This window comes from Equus quagga, chromosome 16 (genome assembly GCF_021613505.1).
Source record: "Equus quagga isolate Etosha38 chromosome 16, UCLA_HA_Equagga_1.0, whole genome shotgun sequence".
Classification (NCBI taxonomy): domain Eukaryota; kingdom Metazoa; phylum Chordata; class Mammalia; order Perissodactyla; family Equidae; genus Equus; species Equus quagga.
In genome coordinates this window covers 14,271,269-14,284,962 of record NC_060282.1, presented here as the reverse complement: position 1 = coordinate 14,284,962, position 13,694 = coordinate 14,271,269, and the positions used below count along the sequence as shown (strand labels likewise).

Below are 13,694 nucleotides of genomic sequence, written 5' to 3'. Positions count from 1 at the left end.
TTTTTTCTGAAACGCCAGGCACATTCTTTCCTCTGGATCTCTGCTCTTGCTCTTCCCTCTGCCTAAATGATGTTCGTCACACACACTTCCCTGTGTCATTTTGAATGTCACCTCTTCAGGGAAGCCCTCCCTGATCTCTGCTCCCTTGGTTCCCTTTTTCCTGCTTATCTTGTTCATGGTAGCTGATAACAGCCAAGCACAGTGACATCCTTCTCATTCACCAGGTTGTTCGCCTGTTTCATTTTAGCTCACAACATCCCTGTGAGATGAAATCACTTACTTCCTCATCATACATTTTGGGATGCTGAGATTTAGAGTCATCAGGTAACTTTCTCAAGGTCATATAGCAAGGCAGTGTCAGAGCAGCGAACTCCTTACCTTCCATATCACACTGCTACAATCCTTTCTTTTTTTTTGAGGAAGATTAGCCCTGAGCTAACATCTGCCACCAATCCTCCTCTTTTGCTGAGGAAGACTGGCCCTGAGCTAACATCCGTGCCCATCTTCCTCTACTTTATACGTGGGAAGCCTGCCACAGCATGGCTTGATAAGCGGTGTGTAGGTCCACACCCAGGGTCCGAACTGGTGAACACCATGCCGCCCAAATAGAACGTGCGAACTTAACCGCCACACCAGCGGGCCGGCCCTATCATCCTTCTGAAAGTCCTTAAGCCTCAGAACCATGAGGACAGGGTAACATTTTTTTTAATTGAATAAACTTGACACATAACGCTGTGTAAGTTTAAGGTGCACGGCGTGTTACTTTGATTCTAACATTTTTTAAGGCTGTTTCTGCTGCTTTGAACTTTCAACAAAGTACCCTGGGTGACTCTGGACGGCTCCCAGATGAAGTGTGAGAGAAGCATCCCGTGACGTGTGGCAGCCCTTCTGAGGTCCATAGCTCCACAGTGTGAAGCCTGCCGTCGGACAAGAACCACATCTTTGCGCCTCTGCCCCTGAACCACCACCAGGTCCACTCAGTCCAGACAGGACTCCTGAGGTTGCTTCTCCAGGAGCCTGGCGGACCCACCTCTCTCTTCTCAACAGACTAGACTGTCGTTTCCCTCTCCTCACGGATCTCCCTCCCTCCCGGGTACCGAGACTGCTGCCTTGTCCACAATAAATTGGAAACGCTGTCGTGGAATGCCTCCTGCTCTGGCCTGTGGGATTTCGCCAGCAATCTGGCTCTTCAGAAACAGGTCTCTAACTTGAAGAAGTCAGTCACTTGTGACCTTACGGGTGGGAGGTTTCAACACAAGGAAATGGGAGATACAGAGAAGTGGGAGCTGCCAGAGATCAGAGAATATTCTGGATAGAATGGCCCCTAATAGCCCTGGGCTGACCATCTCATTTTTCAGATGAAAAAGCTGAGGGCCAGGCAGGAGAAGGTTGTATGCGGAGCTCACAGACATTCAGGAGCAGGTCAGGATAGTGACTCGAGTTTCTCAGGCCCACTTTTAGGGATCCCCTGTGGCTTTGGGGCTACCAGCATCTTTGCATCTTCTTTGGGTAATGCACTCCCATCTCCTTGTGGAATTTCCTCTTAGCCAATATGGGTGGTCTTGGTACCCCTAAGGGAGTGCCCTGCCCTCTTCTAGGCACAGAGACTAAGCCAACTTTTTGTCTCAGGACTTAATTGGATAACTCAAGGACAGAATGTAGAGATGCGAGCATTTCTTTCTGGTCACTGTCCCCAGAGAGACCGAACTGTCTGGCACAGTAGAGAGTTTGGCATTGTTTGTGTCAAGTCTGTCTCCACTCTGGCTTCTCAGGTCTCCATCAGTTCTGGGAACTCTCCAATTCCTTCTAGAAAATTCTGTTTAGGATTAAATCAGTCAGTAGGACCTTCTGTTTCTTGCAACTAAAAGGCCCTGCAGGACGGGCCCTTCTTCATGTCTTCTCCAAAAGAAACAGGAAACTGAAAGTCATAACGAGATATAAATACGACCAAATCCTGGACAGTAACATCTTCTGAGTCCCATCTCGTCAGCTGCATATTTTGTTCTTCGATTATCTGCGATTAGGGATAATCTGTACCGGGGTTCAGGCCCACCAACACAGCCGATAGCGGGCCTTCTGGATCCTGTGGCGTCTCCACTCTTATAATGTAGAATTACTTCCTCCTTTCAAACCCAAATAAACTTTGCACAGCTTAAGTGGAATTCTTAGGTTGTTTTTTAACTCCCATTTAAGAAATCATTATTTTGTAGCAGGTATTGTGCTAAGGGTTTTACATATACCATTTAATCATCTCAACAATTCTACGGGTTATGCGCTATTATCGGCTCCATTGCATTAAGGAAAAACTGGCCCTCAAAATGAGGGTGTGGGGCGTGGTAAATGAATTGCCAAGGTCCCATGGCTAGTAGGTGGCAGACCTTAGCTATAAACTCAATTCCATCCAACTCCAGAGGCCCTGTTCTAAAACCCTTGGCTGGATTGTCTGGGAATAACTCAGAGACACTCCATTCAAGTACAAAGCCCACTTCTCAATCAGGGAACCCCCCGAGAGCAAGTAAAGCTGAGTATCAGAATCTCCAGGGAAATTGTTGTTTGAAAAGGATATTTAGTAGGACATAATAATTTCATATTTGAAAAGTAGACAATAAAACCCATCTCAATATATATTTTTTTTAAAGATTTTATTTTTTTCCTTTTTCTCCCCAAAGCCCCTTGGTACATAGTTGTATATTCTTCATTGTAGGTCCTTCTAGTTGTGGCATGTGGGACGCTGCCTCAGCGTGGCTTGATGAGCAGTGCCATGTCCATGCCCAGGATTCGAACCAACGAAACACTGGGCCACTTGCAGCAGAGCGCGCGAACTTAACCACTTGGCCATGGGGCCAGCCCCTCAATATATTTTTTTAATACAAACCACGACCCCTCTGAGAGGGAGCGGCTGTTGTCGTGATTTGTTTTGGGTGTCCCAGGCACGCCAGGCTGTAGGATGGCCGTTTCACAGATGAGGAAACTCAGCCTCAGGTAGGGTCAGATCTCAGAGGAAATGAGTGGGAGAGTCCGAATTAGAACACAAAGAATAGCAGAGGTACCCAACATTCTCCCATGTGACTTTTTTTTTTCTTAAAGATTGGCACCTGAGCTAACAACTGTTGCCAAGCTTTTTTTTTTTTTTCCTGCTTTTTCTCCCCAAATCCCCCAAGTACATAGTTGTATACCCTAGTTGTGAGTTCTTCTAGTTGTGGCATGTGGGACGCCGCCTCAGCGTGGCCTGATGAGCTTTGCCATCCGCACCCAGGATCCGGTTGGGGAAGCCCTGGGCTTCCGAAGCGAAACCTGCAAACTTAACCACTCGGCCATGGGGCCTGCCCCTCCCATGTGATTTTTCGAGAGTTCTGCCAGTCTTTCAAAACTGCCATCAACACTCGCTTATCCCAGGAGTCTCTTCCCCTGTCTTCACATCACCTTCTTCCCTGTATTTGTGTGTGTCTCTGTGCCTCCTCTCTTCTTCCTATAAGGACACTAGTCATTGGATTTAGGGCCCACCTTAAATTAATATGACCTCATCTTAATCATTACGTCTACAAACACGCTATTTCCAAACAGGGTCCCATTCTGAGGTTCCTGGTAGACATGAATTCTGAGGGGACACGATTCAGCCCAGTGCGGATGGATAAGCACCTCCAGGGCTGGATTTGTGACATAGAGCCACTCTGCTCTCAGTGCCGAAACTGGGGAGTCCACACAGTAGGCTCCCAATGATCCTGGTTGGACCCGCTCACCAGGATGGACCTGAGCGAGGGCAGCCATGAGTTCAGTTCAAGGGAGGCCGGGTTTGTGTCTGCTCCTAGCCCTCTGCCGAGCAAACCATACGCAAGCCCCTTTCTTCCCTTTTTTGCAGGGTTGTCTCTTCCTGCTGTCCACCCACCCTCGCCTCCTCTTCTCTTTCCTTCCCCCTTCCAGCACGAATGGCTGGACTGGCAGGCAGTTCTGGGGGAGGGGTGTGTGTGTGCATGCATTCCCGAGGTGAGGAACTCTCCCCATTCCGTGCCTCAACCTCCTCACTCCAAGCTCCCCCACCCCAATCAAGGCTTTCTTTCCCCTTTGCTTTTAGGGTGCAGAGCCATTGCATCCTCCAGAAAGCCAAACTAAATTTGCAGCCCTTAGTCAAATATCTTCTCTTAGCCACACACCCTTCCGATTTTTTTTTCTCCACAAGTCCCAAGTGCAACGTTTCCTCATTGCTGTGTCTTCCTCTTTCTTTAGTTTCTGGATGCCAGTTCACTTTTTCTGATTAAAAATTAATAGCATGTGGTCACTTCATGAGCTTTTTACTACCAGCCAAGAATTGTGCCCAAAACTTCACACACATCATGTCACTCATTCTTGACATGATTCTCCTCGTACAGATGACAATGCTGAGGTCTCGAGCAACTGTGTAGTTCGCCCAAGGTCACGCAGCTACTTCAAGATGGAATCAAAAGTTGGACCTAGGGGCCGGCTCCGTGGCCGAGTGGTTAAGTTCACGCGCTCCACTGCAGCAGCCCAGGGTTCGGATCCTGGGCGCGGACATGGCACGGCTCGTCAGGCCACGTTGAGGTGGCGTCCCACATCCCACAACTAGAAGGACCTGCAACTAAGATATACAACTGTGTACCGGGGGATTTGAGGAAAAAAAGCAGAAAAAAAAAAAAAAGTTGGACCTATGTCCATCAGATGCCAGGGCACTTTTTCTTCATCACACTGGGGTGATGGAAGGGACCCTTGGATTTCATATTCTTTCAAACTGCTTCCCAGCCAACCTTCCTGAAAATGTATAAGACCATTGAGTTTGAGGAGTTAAGCAGACTCTTCATGTTTCCGTCTCCTCTGAAATCACTGCTGGGGTGGAGTGGCTGTTGAAAGAGAACCTTGCAGTCAAAATGAGAGCCTGTGCATCATTGTCAGAGTCTCTTGGAATCAGTTTTTCTGATAGCAGCTACTTTGGGCTTCTGGGTGCAGTAATTTAAGCCCTAAAATGTAAACTTCCCACAATTTCAAAAAGCTCCTCTTTGGCAGGTTTCCACTGAACTTGATTCAGCATGTTCCTGTGCTGACTGAGGACAGCAAGCCCTGGTGTGTCCTCAAATCGGAGTCAACTAACAGCCTCGCATACAGGACATCCCAATCCTGGTAAATATCTTGAAGTTTCACAAACGAACCAGTTCTCTCTGGCCTCTTTGCACCTGCCATTCCCTGTGCCAAGCACCGCCCCCTGAACCTAACTATTTGTCCTTCAAGGCATCAGAGCACCCAGGAAGGCATTTCGTCACCCACCCCACCCTGAAGGAGTCTTTATCTGAACCCTAAAGCAGCCCCTGGTGGTTCACCCTCAGGGTAGTGAGTGAGAGACTTAAAACCTAGGCTTTGCCCCAAATCTACTAAGTCAGGATCTCTAGGATGGAGCCTGGGAAATATGCATCTTAGCGAGTTCTCCAGGTGCCTGGGAAGATGTCCTAGTCCGAGCTTCCCAGAACTGAGTCATTGTTTCATCTTCAGAAGTTTTTTCGTGTACTTAAAAAAAATCCACAAACCCTTACATGGGGCTTACTGTGTTCCAGGCACTGTATGCATTTCACACTGTGCACTCACATGAAGGGCAGAACAACCCTAGGGAGGAAGACACTACTAATATTCCTGTTTTGCAGATAAGGAAACTGAGGCACAGGAGGTCAAGAAACTTGTCCGAGGTCACCTGTGGAGAGAGTGGTGGAGCTGGCTTATCTGCGGATTTCTTCCTTTAAATCATCTCACTTTTTAAATTGAAATAATTTCTTTGAATTTAATGGAAAAGCTTTGAGGACAGGGATTTTTCAGCTATTTGTTCATTTCTGGGTGCTTAGAGGCTAGAACAGTGCCAGGCACAGAGTAACCATCACTACATATTTGTTGAATGAATGAATGAAGGAAAATGGAAACATTTCATGGGACTGACAAATAAAAATGGCAAGCAATAGGATATATTGGAGAATATGAGGAAGCCATTTGGTATAAACCTAATTCGGCCTGACCTTGTCTTTCCAAAAGGGCCTGACTGTGGCTGTTGAGCACCCATTCTATATCTGCTTTAGATATTCCCTATGGCAAGAACAAAGGCCCTTGAGATAAAGGTGCAACTTCCCTCCCCCTCCCAACATTGGCATTCCCTTAAGGATTTAGCATCTTTCGTTAGGCTTGGAACCGATTGCTGCGCTCACCTGTGACCACCCAGCTCGAGACAATAGACTTGCCTCCTGCTACGCCCTCCGAGATAGCAGACCCACTACCTGCTGTGTCCATCAAGCGCTGTGCAGACAGGGCAATCTGTGACTATTGTGGGAGGGACATTTCAATCACATGTGAAACATCCTGTTTGGGGGTATATGACCACTCTGTATACCTCACTTCTTTGGTGCACTTTCTTCCTTCGGGAAGAAAGGCCCTGGGCCATGGTCCTCAGATTTCAGCTCAGAATAAACTCACCCAAATTTTCATTTTTAGATTGGTTATGGATTATTTTCATCAACAGGACTGAGGTGTTGCTTATATATTTTTTTCGTATACTCACTAAAAATACACTGACATGATTATTGCTGTTAAAAACGTGTGTCCCATCTAAAATCAAGTTATATTTCTGTACTGGTATCTCTACTCCAGTTTGGGAACCCCTGGGCTCAAACTTACCTCGAGCTTTATCCAGACCACAGTAAATCGTAATTTTCTCTTCTAGACTGTGACCTCTTGAAAACAGGAATTGGATTTATTTATTTTGCATCCCTGTGCTTGGGGTAAAAGTCCACTACAGCATTCTTCATTCTTGCCAGAGGGAACTCATTTTAGATGGGATGAAATCAAAATTCTTTCAAATCCTTTGAGATCTGAAAGGAGGCGATGAGAGTAACTGGATTGTAAAGAATTAGGACACTCAGGAGGCCTGGACTGGGTCAGTAAAGGGATGTCATCCAGGTTGGAGCTGTCGGGACCAGGGCACCTACTTCCGGTTGACTCTTCATATCCCAGAGATGGTCTATTTTTTGGTGGTCTTTCCAGGCTGTCAGTCCTTCTAGGTAAAGATCATGTCTTTCTTGTCCCCTCTGTATCTTCAGAACCTGCTTAGTGACTGGCATATAGAAGATGATCAATAAAAGCTGTGGGATGAATGAGAACTTGTTAAATATGTTCCAATGAGAAACATATAATGCTCACTCACTCATTTTCCCATTTCCACAGTCTCCTATGGCTCTAATATTTCCATATAAAATGCCTTTGTGGGAGGCAATTTGGTTGGAAAGGCTGACTTGAAGTTGTATCAAACAAGCATTTTCTGTAAGCTAGAAAAATATTAATTAGCCCCATAAAGAAGGAGGACAATGAAGATTGCCAAGGAGAAGAATTTTATGTCCAGCCCCATCCCATGTCCCAGTAGTACCTGAACTCAAGTCCCCGACTTGTCAAATTCGGGGGTTGGCGCAGTGACCTCACCAGCTGGCACGAACTCTAGGTCATTATTCAGAATATTGGCTCTGCTTCGGATGGGATGCCAACAGAAGTATGACAGGCTCACAGCAGGGAGGCAGGCGGGCAGGAAGGAAGTCAGTGGTGTTTAAACTTTCCTTAGGTACACAGCCGCCAAGCCCAAAGCACACAGGGAAAGTACAGGCTGGAGCTGCCAAGAGCTGAGCAGGGAGGAAATCACGAAGAAACAGAACTCAGGAGAACACTGAGGGTCCTACCTTAGCAGGGAATGCTCAGTTTCAGAGAATGTCCTGATGGCTGTTGAGAGAGCCAGGCCGGTGGGAAAAAGAGAAAGAAGGCTGACCATCACACATCAGACTGGTAGATGGATGAGACGATGGGTTAAGTCCTCTCCGACCCAGAGACTCCATAGAATGGTGAGTGCGCCCAACAGCATTTACGAGATAGCTTGCCAATTTCTTTGCATTATAAAAGAAAGTCATCATCTTCTAATGCATCCAAGGGCCTGTAGAGGCTCAAGGAAGGGGAAACCAGAAGAGAAAGAGATAACAAACAAGAAGTGGAAGCTAAGAGAGTTGTTTGCTATCAGCCAGGCTGGACGTGTTCACACGTATGATGGGATCTTAAATTATATCCACCCAGTGGGGCACTTCCTGTTACAGCAGCCCTCTTGCAACTGAGGAAGCTTAAGCAGGTTAAACTGCTATACCATGCTGGTATCTGCACCCCAGTTTGGGAACCCCTGGGCTCAAGCTGACTTCTGTCTTTACACAGATCACAATAAATCGTAACTTTCTCTTCCTGTGGTCCCTGGAAACAGGAAAGTCACAGTGCCTGTAGTGGTGTTCAGGAAACGTTAGCCGTTTTTCTGATGCTATTGTGGTGTGGTAAATTGCCTGGGAGAGAGGAAGAATGGAGAAACAGAGCGATAGGGTGCTGTGAAGGAGAGAGAAGAGTACTGATAGTTGAACAAGAGTGGTCTCTCTCCGGTTTTTAAAGTTCTCCATACCAAATCTGTTTAGTCATACTCCAGTTATATTTACTTTTAACGTAGATACATGTCATGAATGACGTGAGCAATATTTGAATTTTCAGCTGTCCTTAAGTTTTTTGCTGGATTTATTTACCTTTGCATCCCTGTGCCTGGGATAAAAGTCTACAACTGCGGGGCCGGCCTGGTGACACAGCACCTTCCGCTTCTCAGCGGCCCGGGGTTTGCCGGTTCAGATCCCGGGTGTGGACACGGTACAGCTTGGTACACCGTGCTATGGTAGGCATCTCACATATAAAGTAGAAGAAGATGGGCACGGATGTTAGCTCAGGGCCAGGCTTCCTCAGCAAAAGTGTCAAGATAGCTCTTCTTATTGGAGGCTGAGATTATAACCTTAATTTTAATATATTCATTTTATTTTAAGCTCTGAAAGCATTAGGAGAAAATTAACAGATGCTATTTCCCTCTTTGCCTTGGCTGCTAGGAAGCTCAGAGTCAAATTAACGTCCAACTGTAGCAAATCTGTAAGACTTTATGGTACTTATTTTCAGTAGTAACCTTGTCCTTGGCTTCGTTTTATTTTTCTTCTCATTATTTTTCCCTTTCTTGTTTTCCTTACCCTGATTTCTTTACTTATTCCTTCCTTCGGTCTAATATATATCTGTTAGGTACTTCACATCCACTTTGAAATGAAGGAAGAAAATAATAAAAATATGAGCAGCATAGCTTGAGAACATCAGTGACAGAAAAAGCTTATGCATTAGCATCATAAAAAATCTGGATTTCAATGCCAGATCGACCATTGCAAGAATTACTGTGCCTCAGTTTCTTCTTTTTTAGAAGCGTGTGAGCAGGGGCACTAATAATACCTCTCTTGAAGCTTCATGTTGAGGATTATATCGGGAAAAGCGCTCTGCCCTTAGCAAGTGCTCTTACCGAACTTTACTTCCTTCCTTCCTCAACTCAAAATGCCTTCAGCAGCTATTTGCTCTTGAACTTGCTCAATCATGTTCCTGGGTGACCTGGGGAGCTCAGAAATATCTGCTGCTGAGGAAATGGATTTTAGCTGCATCAGGAGAACGTTAGGTCAGAAGGAAGCCGGGCAGAAAGGGCTGGCTAAGAGGAAATCACGGCTGACCGGGCCTTGCCAAGGAACGTAACATACACGATCTCGTGAAATCACAGGTGGAAATTCGGGGCTGCGAGACACTGTGAAGTGTCTAAGAACAGGTGTGGGGCTGCCTCTGAGGGGCTTCCTGAAGAACCTCTCTAGTGTGGGCCTGCCGGAAAGCAGGGTATGGGTGATGCCAGCTAATATTTTAAAATTGTTCTCCATGTATGTAATTCTGTGTGATCTGCAGAGGGTAGAGCACTATTGACATTGGGGGCTGGGTGATTCTGTGTTGTGGGGCTGTCCTGTGTATTGTAGGATGTTCTGGGGTTGACGTCTTCCCACTAGATGCCAGAAGCCCCCCCCCTGCCAACCCCGGTCACAGCAATCAAAAATGCCTCCAGACATTGCCAAATGTCCCTTGGGGAGCAAAATCACCCCCTCGTCTCCTCTGAGAACCACTGATGTAGAGTTACAAAGCATCTGACATTGTTCAGCATCTTTTAAACACCTACCAAGAATTTGGGGAGATGTAAATGTTTACGACATGGTCTCAGTCCTCATGCAACTCGTAACTCATGCTCCAGTAGAGGAGATGGACGTACCCACATATAATCGCCACTAAGTGTGGCCAGCACAATAATAGAGAAACGAACAAGGCATGAGGTTCAGACTGGGCTCAAAGCGAGCGTGACCAGCCCTTCTGAGAGTGGAGAGTAAGGGGATGCTTCTGTGGAGCCTTACCTACAACCACAGACCACCCTCCCCAAGGGGCTTCCTGTCCTCCGACCCCCATGGTTGTGATTCTTTTTTCAGCGCTTTGTATGTTTCCTTCACAGCAATGACCATAATTCGTAACTGATTTTTTTGTTTCCTTGTGATTTTGTTTGTCTACTTCCTTCACCAGACTACAAACTCCACAAGAAAAAGGACTGCTTCGGTCTTGGCTACGCTAGAAATCCTGACCCCTGGCACAAGGTAGAGCCCAAAGCAGGGATTCAAGAAGTATTTAAAGAAGGAAGAAAACTAGAAAGGAAGGAGGAAGGAAGGGAAGAAGGAGAGAGAAATTAGGGATTCCCAAGGCAGGGAAGGTGAGAAAAGCATTTCAGACGGGGAACAGTATGTGCAAAGGCCCAAAGAGGTCGATAGAACTGCCCACATAATTTGAAGGACCCCGTGCAGAATGAACACACTGGACCCCTTGTTCAAATATTAAGAATTTCAAGACAGCTATAGCAGAAAATTAAACCAAATGTTGGCCCTTGTACGTGCAGGGCCTTGTGCGAATGCACAGGTCACTTGTCCATGAGATAAACATCCTGAGCCATCAGTAGTCGGGGGAGCCTGTCTCTCTCAGTCCACACGTTGGTCCGATGAGGTAGTCAACGTGACATCCAGCAACCACACAGTGTTTTCTAACAGCTGAAGCCGGTTTCCCAGAAGAGAACAGAGCCGGTCTAAGTGTGCGTTTCCAAATTTGATGTTGATATTAAGAAATACTGCAGGACCAGGTCGCTCGGCACAGGTTCCACAAAGCGTTGCTTGGCCGAAAGCTTGCGAAAACTCTCAGCAAGCCCCAGACAAAGCTGCAGTATGTGGAGTTCTGGATCAAAGCCGGCTAGCTGAAGGCAGAAAGTGGACTGAGTTTCTGCTTAACGAGGCTCGTTCAGAGTCTAGTCAAGTCCTCCCGGACTCTGTGCCTGGCCAACATAACAATTTGTTATCAGCCCACAGCGCAAGCTGTGGATAAATGCGCTCTGATCCTGTCTTTGGGAAAACCTATAATTTACAGGTTATCTTTGGGGATAACGTTAATTAGGACTTACATGTCATGTTTTACTTCCAGTTATGATTACCCAAGTCATTTGCTCTGATCCTTCTAAAGGGCACTGGTACTGGGGCGGGTTATTGATGGAAATTCTAGCTGGCGACTACTTTGTGTGTGCCATGAGCGTGCGTGAGTGCATGTGAGTGCACGTGTGTGCACACAGACACGCCCTCGCATGAGATTTGCACATATACCAGTATGAAAAGGATAATTACTTTATTTACACCTCTTTTAAGCCTAGAGAAAGCTGGTAATCCAAGAAAACTTGGAAATTACCTTTTCTCAGGCATTATAGACTATAACCTGGTTACTAAGATCTACTTCAGGAATGGAAAGAAAAGGGAAAGAAAGTCTCATTTACTGGACACTAACCTATCCTATGCCAGGCTCTTTCAGGTACATGATTTTGTGAATCCTTCATAAGAACCTGAGAGATGGGTACTAATATACCCATTTTTGTAGATGAGAAAACTCAACTCAGGGTTTTGGTGATTATATCTCAGGAGTCTAGCTCTATAACTCATATTCTTTCTCTTTCAGATTGGGTGAAGAAGGGATGGAAGAGAAGTACAGAGTTAATTTCTTGTCCTTGAGGATCAAAAAGCACACGTACCATTGCCCCATGCCTGAGGCGTCAGCCCAGGTTGAACTCCCTTCCACAGTGGTGCTGGCGGTCCCATCATTTCCCAGATGTTCAACCTCAGAGAGTCAGCAGGCGGTCAGGTACCATAGCTAATAGAACCCGTAGTAATGGAAACTCCAAAAGAATACCGGTGTGGACCGTGAGTGATCTCAGAAGACATCTTTCACTATTTCCTGATTCTGGAATTCTAGTCACTCCCCCATTCCCAACAAACTATTGATTCCACACTCTCCTCCAATTCTTGCCACTGTAGAAGCCCCGCCCCCTTCTGCTCTTTGCTTTTTGAGCCACAAAAGGACATGCCAGGTGGCTCTCTGCCCACAGCTCAGAGGAGGGAACGAGGACCCAGGGCTCTGGCTTGAGGAATGGGAGAGTCATTTGCTCTTCTTCGAGGCTCTTCTTCTTAAGGATCTCCTGCATCCTGCACTGAGACATTTGCCATAGCAGAGGAAGCAATGAGACCTCAAGTCCCAAAATGTGGGTTGCAGTGCCAGCTGTGTGACTTGGACCATGTACCAGCTGTGTGACTTGGGAGGTTAAGTCACTTCACCTCTCTAATTCTCAGTTTCCTGGTCTATAAAATGAAGATGATAATATCCCACATCTCTCATGCACTGTTGTGAAGGAGTTTTAAAATGCATATACTTCGGCCAACAATTCCGCTTATAGAAATGTACCCAAGGAAATACCCGGACAAGTACGCAAAATGAGTAAGTACAGAGATGTTCCTGAGACATTGCTTACAATACTGAAAAAATTGAAGCAGTCTAATGTCTGTCCATATGGAATTTAAGTAATTATAACATATCCACAGTTGGGATAAGTGTAGGCATTTAAAATAATACAGTACATCTCCATTTACTGTTAGCAATTTATCTTACAGGTGATATGATTAGATATGCAAAGAATAAGTTGGGTAGGCTATCCAAGACCCTAAGTATAGTGGCTGATTCTAAGGGGTGGAACTGGGAGTCTGCGAGAGAATATTCATTCACTGAATATCTTTGTGAACTGTTTGAAGTTTTTACCTTGTGCATGTTCAGCCTGAGAATTTCTTAATTAAAATGAATAAAAATTTAAAATATGTGTTTGCGTGTGTATGAAAACTTGTAAGGACATGTCCGTTAACAGTTGCTGTCTTACACTGCAGATCACAGGGAGTTTTTTTCCCTCTGTTACACTTCCCTGAATTTTCCAAGCTGTTTGCAACAAGCAGGGCATGAACTTATAGTAATGAAGTAGAACAAAACAGAACAATAAAATACTTTCTGTTTTAGAAAAAGCAACCCACTATGTCTAAATTCTTTTGCCTTTAGAAAGCTTCTAGAAAATAGTTGTGAGATTATTAGATTAGCTGTCTATTGCTGTATAACAAATTACCCACAAACACAGTGGCTTAAAACCACAATAAACACTTATCTCGAAAAGTGTCTGCGGGTCAAGATTTTAGGGACATCTTGCCGAGTGGTTTTGGCTCAGGATCTTTGAAGAAGTTGCAGTTGTGAGCCACAGCTGCAGTCATCTGAAAGCATAACTACTGCTGGCTATTAACACTGGGTCTCAGGGGCCAGCCGGGTGGCGCAGCAGCTAAGTTCGTGTGCTCCACTTTGGCGGCCCGGGGTTTGCTGGTTCAGATCCCAGGCGCAGACCTATGCACTGCTTATCAAGC

At 45.9% G+C, this 13,694-nt stretch overlaps 1 long non-coding RNA gene across 1 annotated transcript; it reads left to right on the top strand.

Moving 5' to 3' along the window:
- The first annotated feature begins 7,735 nt into the window (after positions 1-7,735).
- Positions 7,736-12,966, top strand: LOC124228152 (uncharacterized). Its single transcript, XR_006885645.1, has 3 exons — positions 7,736-7,868; positions 10,462-10,532; positions 11,923-12,966. It is a non-coding gene; the product is annotated as an uncharacterized LOC124228152 (long non-coding RNA).
- Positions 12,967-13,694: the final 728 nt, after the last annotated feature.